Here is a 13,495-nt window from a genome sequence, read left to right as displayed (position 1 = left end):
CAACATGGTGAAACCCCATCTCTACTAAAAATGCAAAAATTAGCCAGGCGTGGTGGTGGGCGCCTGTAATTCCAGCTACTTGGGAGGCTGAGACAGGAGAATTGCTTGAACCGGAGAGGCGGAGGTTGCAGTGAGCCAAGATTGCACCATTGTACTCCAGCCTAGACAACAGAGCAAGACTCCATCTCAAAAAAAAAAAAAAAAAAAAGGTATATTGTCTCTGTTTACCTTTTAACACCATGAAAAAGCAACCTGCCCTCTCATCTTCAAAATGAGTAAGTCCATCAGAGCTTACAGTTGCAATCAACATAAATGATTCAGCAATGTTAACCAAAAAAGCAATTCATTAGAAGTACAATAGATGCTTACAGGGTCAATGAGAAACTGGAAGAACAGTTTGGGAAACTGGTAAAAGTTTGCTAAGATAAGACACCAGAGGGTTAGGTGGAAGGAACCATGGAAAAACCACACAGCAGCTGCTGGCATGAACACCACCTCCAACTGGCCCTATGTTGTTGGGTTCCTGGCTCAAAATTCAAAGTCTTCAGTTATGACTGCTGTATCACTCACAAGCTGCTGCTATCTCTCCCAGGATAAAAGAGGCCTCCTCAACCTCCATCATTGGAGGTAGATATTACCTCCACCATGACCGTACATATTGAGCTCTTCCAAAAAAGCTGCAGTTGGGTACCCAAATGGCAAATGCCCACTCTGAGAGGAACAATGTTACAACATCTTTGTTGTGAGAACAAAGGAACTAAGGTCTTTGAAATAGAGCACAATGCCCGGCATATAGTTGGCACCCAAGTGGAACTGTTAAATTGGAAGCTATTATTATTAGATGTTGAAAGTATACCCTCTGGGCCGGGTGTGGTGGCTCACGCCTGTAATCCCAGCACTTTGGGAGGCCAAGGCGGGTGGATCACAAGGTCAGGAGATCGAGACCATCCTGGCTAACACGGTGAAACCCCATCTCTACTAAAAACACAAAAAATTAGCCAGGCATGGTGGTGAGCGCCTGTAGTCCCAGCTACTCAGGAGGCTGAGGCAGGAGAATGGCGTGAACCCGGGAGGCTGAGCTTGCAGTGAGCTGAGATCACACCACTGCACTCCAGCCTGGGCGACAGAGTGAGACTCCATCTCAAAAAAAAAAAAAGACAGAAAGTATACCCTCTGGAACAAAACAAACTTTAATCTGCCACTTATTCTATGCCTGGTTCTGTGCTAGGCTGAGGATACACTAGTGACAATATAGGTTAATATGGTAATACATCTCTCCACTGTGTAATGAGGATGGCAAATGGGTGAACAATAATAACTGGAAATACCTGTGATGAGGACTATAGGTTCCGGGTAGGTACAAAGTGCTTTGGACTCAACGAGGAAGGAACTATTCATTCTCTTTTGTGTGTCTGGAGGAAGTGGAAAGGGAAAGGAATTCCTCACTGAAATGGTGGCATTTGAGTCTGGAAGACATTCTTTTCTCCAACTATCCTGATGCTTCACATTCTTCAAGATTCTGCTTCTAATGAAACAGCTTTGACTCTGAATCCAAAATGCAGGTTGTAGGATTTGAATAGAGAAAAGCTCTGGAACGAAATCCTCCAGGTGGGCAAGAAGTTGTCAATTAAAGAAATTCTTACATGAAATGTTGTTCTTCATTATTTTCCATAGTTATCCCTTCCTCACATCCAAGGGGACATTTTTCCTCCGTTATTCATTATCTGGCCCAAAGGAAAGTTTTTTCTTTCATTATTCATCATTTCAATGGATGGTCAACTTTTATTGAGGAGATGACCCAGGCAATATTTCCTAGTGATTAGGCACTGGGTTATGGAATCAAGCAGATCCCGATATAGATCCTACCTTTGCCTTAATTCTCCAGGCAACCTTCAGTAACTCTTTGAAACTCTTGAAACTGTTTGACCTTATGTCAAAGATGACCATAATAAGCACAAACAGAACTGGTGTGACACTGCACACATAAACCTTTGCAAGATAATAGGTATTCAGTAAATAATGCCTAGGTCCCACCCCTAGGGAATTCTGATTTTAATTGGTATGTAGCATGGGCTAGGCATCAGAATTGTCTAAAGCTCCCATCAGATTAGCACGTGCGGCAAAGTGTGAGCAACCATTCTCCAAGAGGCCGTTGTATTCTGTGCAAGTTTTGAGCCCTGGTTGTGCAACACAGTGGTCCACACTGCTCAAGTTCTGTGTTCCCTAAGATATACAGTGAGGGGGGAACATGGGTGATTCTGCTAAAGGTGGCAGTTTATTGTGGTAAAAGAATACAGAATGGAGGTGGTTTAAGTCTAGGCAAATGTGTTACTAAATTGTGTAACCTTGGGCAACTCACCCTGGAGGCCTCAAAATTCAATGAGCTATAATAGAGTGCCTGGAGGAAGGGCGAGCCCTGTATGCAAGATGATTATATCTATGTCTTCCCTGACTGTTCAAGAGTAATCACGTCTGTACCCTTCTCTCACATTCAGAGTCTGCACCAGGGGTTGGAAAAGAGCCTATGTATAGATCAAATCCAATTGGCCACTTGCTTTTGTAGCTAGTTTTACTGGAACACAGTCATGCCCATTCCTTTATGTATTATCTAAGGCTGTTTTTGCTCTACAGCATTAGAGTTGAGTATCTACAACAGAGACCATAGGGCCCACAAAACCTAAAATATTTACTCTCTGGCTCTTTAAAGAAAAAGTGTATTGGTCTCTGATCCAATCACCAATTAATTACATTTTATATGCTACTTTGGATAATGAAGATCGATTGTTATTTGCAAACCCCCTCCCCCGTTAAGATTTTAAGTTCTTTGAAGCTGAACCACCTCCTGCAGTTTTTCCGTAATAGTACTATTTGACATTCACTTCCTGCTTTCCAAAGAACTTTGATGTGTGAGCTATCATTTCCCACAGAGTCTAGTCTAGTGTTGAGCAAACAGAAGACACTCAAAAAATATTTGACTGATTGATTGCATTTATCTGATTTATTTCAAGTTCTAAGCAATTGGGCCAGTGGTTATTTTTGTCACTGATGTGAAGGGTCATGAAAACCATCACAAATCCCTATATCAAGTGGGAATGGAATATTTCAAACCATTGTACAAAATGGCTATTTGTTACATTTCTGGTTGTCACTAGTTTTTATCCAAACCCTTTATAAGCATTATGTGATTCTTCCCACAAGAGACAGAGCTGTTTCTGTAAAAGAGAGCAATGTTTAGAATCAGACTTGAGTTAAAACTCCAGCTTGGCCTTTTCCTAGCTTTGAGGCCTTGGCCATATGGCTCACGTCTTAGTATCATTTAGAATCTAGACAAGTCAGAAACATGTCCTTCCCTCCACTTGTATGTCTAAGTTTCACTTGTCTACCTATTAGCTCCACAGTTTAGACTGGGAAATGGCTTTTTATAGTTGTAGATGAGGTTTAGACTGGAAAATTGCTTTTTATAGTTGTAGAGGAGGGCACAGACCAATCTAAAGTCAGGTAAACTTGCTAAGAGAAAAAATGATGAGAAGCAAATGTTCAAACATGAAACACGCATGCCTGTCTGTGAAGCTCTGGAATGATATGACATGTCTTGTCGCTGGTTTGACCTACTTACAGCTCTTCTATGTAATAAATGACAAAGCACTCAATACTGTTAAATATTCTACTTCTGCACAATGTATAGTTAATTTGAATGATGCCCTCTAGTTATTTTATGTTTGTTATTATATGAGCCAGGAAGGCCTCTTTTTTTTTTTTTTTTTTTTTTTTTTAATCATTGAGTTAACCAGGGAGATTTCATTATAAACCTAAAGCTGAACGTGGCCCACTGCTTAATGTTGTGGCTAAGAGTGATCCACTTCGAGATTTTCTTTCTATTATTTGGATATTTATATAATTATTTTTTGTTAATTCTGTCTTTATTCCAGGTATTGGATGCTTCTTTGTTGGAATCTTGTATTTATTTTGTGCTCTATTTGTGTGTTGTTAAGAATGTGGATAATTGGCCGGGCGCTGTGACTCACGCCTGTAATCCCAGCACTTTGGGAGGCCGAGGCAGGTGGATCATGAGGTCAGGAGATTCAGACCATCCTGGCTAACACGGTGAAACCCCGTATCTACTAAAAAATACAAAAAAGTTATCCAGGAGTGGTGGCGGGCGCCTGTGGTCCCAGCCACTCAGGAGGCTGAGGCCGGAGAATGGCGTGAACTTGGGAGGCGGAGCTTGCAGCGAGCCGAGATCGCGCCACTGCACTCCCGCCTGGGCGACAGCGCGAGACTCCGTCTCAAAAAAAAAAGAATGTGGGTAATTTATAAAAGAGCCCCAGACATGGATTATTCTGCAGCTAGAAAACAAAATCAAGTGCGGAAATGGAGAAAAGAAGCTGGAAAAGATGATTTCCAACTATATGAGAAGATGGTATAGACACTAGCAGTTCCGTACACTATTGCAGGTAACCAAAGATATGAATTACCTTCTCTACAAGCCTAGATTTGGCAGCAGAAATGAATTCTTATATTTATATTTGAATATGGAAGAATATTGTATTAGGAGAAACTCACTTCAAATTAAATAATGAGCCATGAGAACTTAAATGTGGATACTCTTCAGAACTTTAAACATGACAAAGCTAACAGATAACAATAATCTCCATGGTACCTATCTTACCTCATTTGATCATTACAATGATGTTATAAAGTAGCCATGGCAGGCATGAAAATTTCTATTTTATGGAAAAAGAAACTCTCTTCAAGGAAAGCCGGAGCTTTCCCCATGCATATATACCTGGGCTTTAAGCCCATAGCTGACTTCAGGTACTTTGAGGTTTCCAACCCTTTATATATGAGCCATCCTCTGCTCCCCAGAAGAGGGGCAAGCCTGGTCCTAACAATTTTTCTATGCTCGCTCTTCCTACTTCATTCCAGGTTCTGACTTTCTTTTTTTTTTTTTTTTTTTTTCCTGAGACGGAGTCTCATTCTGTCACCAGGCTGGAGAGTGGCTGGCAGTGGCACGATCTCAGCTCACTGCAACCTCCAACTCCCGGGTTCAAGCAATTCTCCTGCCTCAGCCTCCCGAATAGCTGGGACTATAGATGTGCGCCACCACGCCCAGCTAATTTTTGTATGTTTAGTGGAGATGGGGTTTCACCATGTTGGCCAGGATGGTCTCGATCTCTTGACTTCGTCATCCGCCTGCCTCATCCTCCCAAAGTGCTGGGATTACATGGGTGAGCCACCACGCCAGGACTGGTTCTGACTTGCTCTTTGGTTTTGTCTCAAAGCTCTAATCTGCACTTTCCCCTTGGGAATCATCACACAGTTTAACTTCCCTCTTTGTGACTAGATTTCTGGCTCCTGATTGCATGAAGCTAACTACCCAGTCCTATGAAACTCTGCTTCTAAACCCAAATCTATTCCTTTTTTTTTTTTTGAGACAGGATCTCTCTGTCACCCAGACTGGAGTGTGGTGGCACTATCACAGCTCACTGCAAACTTCACCTCCCGGGTTCAAGTGATTCTCATGCCTCAGCCTCCTGAGCTGGGATTACAGGTGTGCGCCACCACACTTGGCTAACTTTTTGTATTTTTAGTAGAGACAGGGTTTCACCATGTTGGCCAGGCTCGTCTCGAACCCCTGACCTCAGGTGATCCACCCACTGCGACCTCCTGAAGTGCTGGGATTACAGGTGTGAGTCACTGTGCCTGACCCCAAATCTATTCCTCTTCACCCTTGTCAAACAGAGCCTGTTCTAAGAATGTATTTTTGGTACTGCAAAGAATCTGTGCATGCCATTTACTCTGGGGGCCTCTAGTTACAGACTACTGGTAGAGACTAGTGTTCTTGCTGGGGTCTGGGGACAGAAGAGATGAAGACTATGAAGAGAATGTCCTCCATCTGGCTGGCTACAAGAGCTGGTTTTAGATAGGAACAAGACAGGCAGGTTGTTTGTTTGTTTGTTGTTTTCCTTGAGATGTGAGCAAAATCAAAGCTACTTTGGGGCTTAGGATGGTTATTCATTCAAGACATATTTAACGAGCAACTACTGTCTGCCAGACACTGTTAATAGACACTGAAGCTACATCAAGAAATGAAACAGAAAAATATCGCTGCCCTCAAAGAGCTTGTGTTCTATGGCGAGATGCAGATAAAAAACATATAAACAAAAACATGTAAGTTTGAGAGTTCCAATCCTTGAACATGGTATATGTTTCTATTTATTTTGTTATTTTATGTATTGCAGTAATGTTTCATAATTTTAGTGATTATATCTTGACTTGTATTAAATTTAGTTTTAAGTATTTTGTGTTTTGAAAGCAATTATACATGGAATTTTAAAATTCCATTTTCCAATTGTTTGCTGCTAATATACAAAAATAGCTCCTTTTTATATTAACATTCTGTACAACCTTATCAAATGTATTTATTAGTTTTAGTAGTTGTTTTGTGGATTCCTTGGACTTTTCTATGTAAATTACCATGACATCTACAAATAGAGACAATTTTGCTTCTTTCTTTCTGGTCTTTATGCCTTTTATTTCCTTATCTGGCCTTATTGTGAAGGCTAAGAAATCCAGTACAATATAAATAGAATGATAACAGTGGACATCCTTGTCTTAATCTTAGAGGGAATGAGTCAATATTTTACTATTAATTATGATGTTAGATACATAAGTTCTTTATAATGTCCTCCGGGCGTGGTGGCGGGTACCTGTAGTCCCAGCTACTCAGGAGGCTGAAGCAGGAGAATGGCATGAACCTGGAAGGTGGAGCTTGCTGTGAGCTGAGATTGTGCCACTGCACTCCAGCCTGGGTGACACAGCGAGACTCTGTCTCAAAAAATAAATACATAAATACATAAATAAAATGTCCTCTAACAGACTGAGGAAGTTCCCTTCTGTTCCTAGTTTGTAGAGAGATTTTCATTATGACTAGGCATTGACTTATGTTAAATGTGTTTTTGCATCTGTTGAAATAATCATATGGTATCTTAGTCCATTGGTACTGCTGTAACAATGTACTACACACTGAATAATTTGTAAATAATTGAAATTGATTTTTTATGGTTTTGAAGGCTGGGAAGTCCAACATCAAGGCACCAGCAGAAAATGTGGTACTTATAAACAATGGAGTACTATTCAGCCATAAAAAGAATGAAATTCAGTAATCTGCAACAACATGGATGGAACTGGAGGTCATTAGGTTAATTGAAATAAGCCAGGTACAGAAAAACAAACATCACATGTTATCACTTTTTTGTGGGATCTAAAGATCAAAACAATTGAACCCATGGAGAAGAGAATAGAAGAATGGTTACCAGAGGCTGGGAAGGGGAGTGGGGTGGGTGAGGGGGAGGTAGGTATGGATAATGGGTACAAAAATAGAGTAAAAAAATAAGGCCTAGTATGTGATAGCACAACAGGGTGACTATAAGCAGTAATAATTTAATTGTACATTTTAAAATAAAGAAAAGATTATAAATCGATTGTTTGTAATACAAAGGATAAATGCTTGAAGGAATGGATGCCCAATCTTCCATGATGTGATTATCACACATTGCATACCTGTATCAAAACATCTCAGGCATTGCATAAATGTATATACCTATGTTGTACCCACAAAAATTAAAAAGAAAGACACCAGCAGGATTGGTGTCTATTGAGGGCTGCTCTCTGCTGCTGAGATGGTGCCATATTACTACATCCTCTGGAGAGGACGAACTGTGTCCTCCCATGATGGAAGGGACAGAAGGGCAAGAGAACGCTCTCTCTTCAACCTTAAACCCTTTTATAAGGGTACTAATTCCATTCATGAGGGTAGAGCCTCCCAAAGGCCATACCTCCTAATACTGCTACATTGGGAATTAAGTCTCAACATGAATTTTGGAGGGGACATCGTTATTCAAACTATGGCATATGGCTTTTTAAATTTAGTCTGTTAATATATGAACTACATGGAATCTTTAAGCACAGATACATTTTAAAAAGTCATAGAATAAATGCAATAAGGAAAACAAACAAGTTAAAGGGAGTAAGAGTAATGAGATGCACTGTTTCAAACAGCGTGGGCAAGGAAGGTCTCTCTGAAGAGAAGACATTTGAGTAGAGACCGAAATAAAGTGAGAGAGCAAGCTATGCAAAAGCATGAAGGAAAGAGCATTCTAGAAACCAAATGGTAGAAGACGGGGTTGAAGAGATAACCAGGGGCTGATTATACAAGCCCTTGGGGGCCATGAGACAGAGTTGGGGATTTTATCTTGAGTGTCATGGGAAGTCATGAATAGGTTGTAAGCAACAGAGCTCCATGAACTCATTTGTGGTTTTAAAAGAACATTCTACCTATTATGTGGAGAATTGAATGTGGGTGGCAAAAGCGGATGAGAAAATTAACCAATAGACTATTTTATTATGCCACAGGGATTATAGCATGGTATATGCTATAATTAGAAAAGTAATAGATGAACTAGTCAAAGGTGATCTATATGGGATCAATTTTGAAAGCTGACTCAATAGATTTTGCTATTGCATTGGACCTGGGTTAAGGAAAAGTGAGAATGCAAGATCTCCTTGGGTTTGGAGCCTGAACAACTGGATATATGATGGTGCCATTTACTGAGGAGGGAGAAGAGGATTGGAATAAAGAACCAAGATATGTGCTTTTGGAATTTAGACATTCACCTATTTGGGTGAATCCAAAATAGCCTGGGTGCAGTGACTCATGCTTGTAATCTTAGCACTTTGGGAGGCCAAGGCGGGCAGATCACGAGGTTAAGAGTTCGAGACCAGCCTGGCCAACACAGTGAAACCCAGACACTACTAAAAAACACAAAAAAATTAGTCAGGTGTGGTGGCACACGCCTGTAATCCCAGCCACTCAGGAGGGTGAGGCAGGAGAATCACTTGAACCCGGGAGGCGGAGGTTGCAGTGAGCCAAGATCGTGCCCCTGCACTCCAGCCCAGGCAACAGTGTGAGACTCCATCCCCCACCCCCGCCAAAAAAGAAAAAGATAACAATCCAAAATAGATGGCTGAGTATACAATTCTGGAGCTCAGAGAAGAAATGAGAGTATAAAAATAATTGGAGAGTCATAAATGTAATCCCACGGGGCTAAGTGAGTTCACAGAGGAAATGAAAGTAAATAAAATTGTGCACTAGGAAATTCCAATGCATAAACAGTCAGGAAGCAGAGAAAAGACCAGCTAAGGAAGTTGAGATGGAGCAGCCAGTGGAAGAAGAGGAAGATTAAAAGAGTGAGGGTGGCGCAAATGCCAAGTGAAGAAAAAATGTCCAGAAGAAGAGAGTGCCCAATGTTCCTGAGAGGCTAAGTGAGATAAAGATCACAAAATTGACCATGGAATTTGGCTGGAAGACACAGGAACCTTGAAAAGAGCAACTTCAGTGCAGACAGTGTTGTAGGAGTGCTAAATAGAATAAATTAAAGCAGAGAGAGATTTGGAGTGGCTTGGTTGAGTGGATTGCCGTCAGCAAGTATAGACAAATTTTTTACAAGTTTCATTTTAAGGGAGAGCAAAGAAATTACTCAGGCCAGGAATGAGAAGCAAAACCTAAGGATAGTTTAATTTTTTGTAAATATCATAGATATTTCTTACATGTGTATATGCGGTGGGAATGAGTCAGTAGAAAGGGAGAAGTTGATGATGCAAGAAATAGATGGGATAATTGAAGGGGCAGGAAAGTCTGAAAATCATGGGGGCAGGATAAGGTCCAGTGCGCAACAGCCAGAGCTGGCCTAATTCAGGAGCTGGACCAATTTGCCCACTGTCACAGCAGGAGAAGCAGGGTATCGGGGAAGTGAAGAAGATTGGTGAGTAGATTAGAAAGTGTCAAGATGAGGCAGTTCTCTTCTGCTTGATTCCATCATCACAGCACAATAAGACATGAGGTCATCAGCTGGACTGAAGAGGCTGGAGCAGGGATGGAAGTTGAGGGAGAGAAGTTATTAAATACCAGTCTAAAGGGTTAGAGAATGAGTGGATTAGGAAAATCTAGGACAGTCAGACAATGCTAAAGTCCAACTAGGAGTCGTTATCATAATTTGAATTGTGATCCACCAGCTCAGTCCCTATGTGCATTTTTCTACCTCTGTGTTCTGCTGCTTAGGCAAAGAAACACATAAGGAGGAGAGCAGAGTACATGGGGTGTAGCACGCTCATTTAATGGAAGTGCAGGGAGGGAGAAGGAAAGCGGGGTGTAGTACGCCGCCATTATTGCATTGCTCTAAAGAAATACCTGAGGCTGGGGAATTTACAAAGAGAAGAGGTTTAATTGACTCATGGTTTTGCAGGCTGTACAAGCATGGCACTGGCATCTGCTGGGCTTCTGGGAAGGCCCCAGGGAGATTTTACCCATGGTGGAAGGTGAAGAAGGAGCAGGCAAGTCACACGGCAAGAGCGGAACAAGATGGATGGGTGGGGAGGTGCCATCCACTTTTAAACAACCAAATCTTGGGAGAACTCACTCACTATCTGAAGACAGCACTAAGCCATGAGGGATACCTCCCACCAGGTCCCACCTCCAACATTGGGGATGACATTTCAACATGAGATTTGGATGGGACAAATATCCAAACAATATCACAGGGTATACACCAGAGATTGATTGCAGGGATGGACAATGTTATCTACACCGAGTAAAGGAGGGAGTGACAGATAGTAAAACAGTGTTAGGGTCGATGGAGGCCCCGGTGAGGTTGGAGGAGTGTGTTTGTGGAGATAGAGTGGTAGTCAAGTGAATGAGCTGGAAAAACAGAAAGTGGTTATCAAAGCAAATGGATGTTTAAAAGAAGAATTTGAAGATAGCCAAGCTATGGCTAATGACAAGGTCTATGATTTAACCATGTGAAAAGATCCTTGACATTTGGGGGTGGAATGAGATCCTGTGAGGTGAGAAGGGTATGAAATGGAAGACCGAGGCCTGGGTGTTGGGCGAATCACTTACCTAAATGTTGCTCTTGATGTCTTGTATTTATACATCCTTCCCCTCTGATATCTGCACAGCTGACTCCCTATTAACTGGCTTTCTCTTACAGTTCTCACTGCTCTCCATCCCCAGCCCACCCTGCTTTCTTGTCTGTGCCATTTATCACCAGCCAACATGTTACATGGGCATTTGTTATTTGTCACCATACTCACCATGAAGGCAAGGACTTTCTGCACTTTGGTTCACAGCTGTAGCTTCAGAATGGAGGGACAGTAGGTAGAAGAGACGACGACAATCACTGAGGACACATATCTCACCTCCTAGCCTGGTGACCCTTGTGAAGATAGAGAATATCAATGAGCTTTTTTTTTTTTTTTTTTTGAGAGAGAGAGTCTCTCTCAGCCCAGACTGAAGTGCAGTGGTACAATCTCAGCTCACCACAACCTCTGCCTCCTGGGTTCAAGTGATTCTCCTGCCTCAGCCTCCCGAGTAGCTGGGACTATAGGCATGCGCCAGCATGCCCAGCTAATTTTTGTATTTTTAGTAGAGATGGAGTTTCACCATTCAACCAGCTCTTGAAAGGGCTGTCAAGAAGGCAGTGCTCTCAGAGGAGTTAGGTTAATGAGGGGAAGGGTTTCAGAGAGAAGGGGTTATAGCTGTAGAATTTGTAAGTGTGTGTCAGAGGACAAGGTAAATGGGTATGAAATTGGGTCAAATTAGTGGATGTGTGGGGTGTTCTAGAGATGTGCCCAGGGAGCCAGGGATGGCCAGAGAGGCCTGGGAGTGTGATGGTGACTGAGGTAACAGGGATGGAAGGCATAATGGGATCAATGCTAGTGGTCTTGTAGGGGAAGGTGAGTTTGCAATTTTCACTACGGATTCCCTTTAGGGATTGGCCTAGTGAGTAGTTTGTTGTGGGGAGGTAGATGGTATACCAAGAGTTCAAAGACTTCTGGGGACCACTTTAAAGAGTGTGGTGGGGCCGGGCACGGTGGCTCATGCCTGTAATCCCAGCACTTTGGGAGGCCGAGGCAGGTGGATCACGAGGTCAGGAGATTGAGACCGTCCTGGCTAACACGGTGAAACCCCATCTCTACTGAAAATACAAAAAATTAGCCAGGCGTGGTGGCGGGCGCCTGTAGTCCCAGCTACTCGGGAGGCTGAGGCAGGAGAATGGTGTGAACCCGGGAGGCGGAGCTTGCAGTGAGCTGAGATTGCGCCACTGCACTACAGCCTGGGAGACAAAGCAAGACCCCGTCTCAAAGAAAAAGAAACCAAAAGAGTGCGGTGGGTTACATCATGGGGTGTCTCTCCCCACCTCTGCACAGAATGCCGCACCCAAGAACTGGCAATTTGGAAAGAACTGAGTCACTCCACACTTGCGTGGACCTAGGCATCCTCATGACATCACAGCAATGACAGCTGCGTGCAGGGATCCTTTAAGCAGATGCCAAAGTAGTAGAGGTGAATGATGAGAGCTGAAGCAGGAGAGGAGATGTGGGATGGAGAGCTTCTGAGTCACTGCAATTTGAGAATCAGTGTGAAGTCATTCCATCCTCTCATAGGTAGATAAGGCCAGAAGTCATAGAAGTGACAGACAACAGTTTTAATATAAAGCCTCTACATCACTTTCTCTATGTAGCCAAAACCTTTCTCTCTTTATGTATGTATGTATGTATGTGTGTATGTATTTATTTATTTATTTTGGAGACGGAGTCTACTCTGTCGCCCAGGCTGGAGTGCAATGGTACGATCTTGGCTCACCGCAACTTCCGCCTCCTGAGTTTAAGAAATTCTCCTGCCTCAACCTCCTGAATAGCTGGGATTACAGTTGTGCACCACCACACCTGGCTAATTTTTGTGTTTTTAGTAGAGATGGGGTTTCACCATGTTAGCCAGGCTGGTCTTGAACTCCTGATCTCAGGTGATCTGCCTGCCTCGGCCTCCCAAAATGCTGGGATTACAGGCATGAGCCACCGCACCTAGCATCCAAAACCTTTCTCTATATAACTCACTTCTTGCTTCCTCTCTTTAAAAATATGGCAAAATTTGCCTTTTTAAAAAGCTTCCCTAATGTAGAGTTTCTTAAGCACTGAGATTTCAAAGGATATCTCAGTTTGCAGAGTTACCCAGAGTTGAGATGTCAACAAAGTTAGAAAGTCGAGAATCATGGCACTTTCCCCTACAATTGTGCAAGTTATTCTTCACCAGGGCACACTTTCCCGATTTCAAGAAACATCCTTTACTAATTTGAACAAAGACATTAGATGGGCAAATGGCAGTCCTGAGTCAGTCAATTTGAAAGCAGAATCAGAGCATATGTTGAAGAGGCAACAGAGCACTTTTCATCTGTATAACGTGGGAGGATGTGGATCTCATTTATGGGAGGAGACATTCATGTTAAAAGTGGAGAAAGAGACCCAGGGGTTTCTTTCTAAGGAACCATCGAGAACAGCCTTTTCAGCAAGTCTTCCAAAAGACAATGTATGATGTTTTAACATCAATTTTTCCTGGGGTAGTGGGTCTCTCAAGGTCTCTTCTCGCCCTCGTAATATA

The sequence above is a fragment of the Macaca nemestrina genome, chromosome 15, assembly GCF_043159975.1.
Source record: "Macaca nemestrina isolate mMacNem1 chromosome 15, mMacNem.hap1, whole genome shotgun sequence".
Taxonomy (NCBI): Eukaryota; Metazoa; Chordata; class Mammalia; order Primates; family Cercopithecidae; genus Macaca; species Macaca nemestrina.
This window is presented reverse-complemented; position numbering follows the sequence as displayed.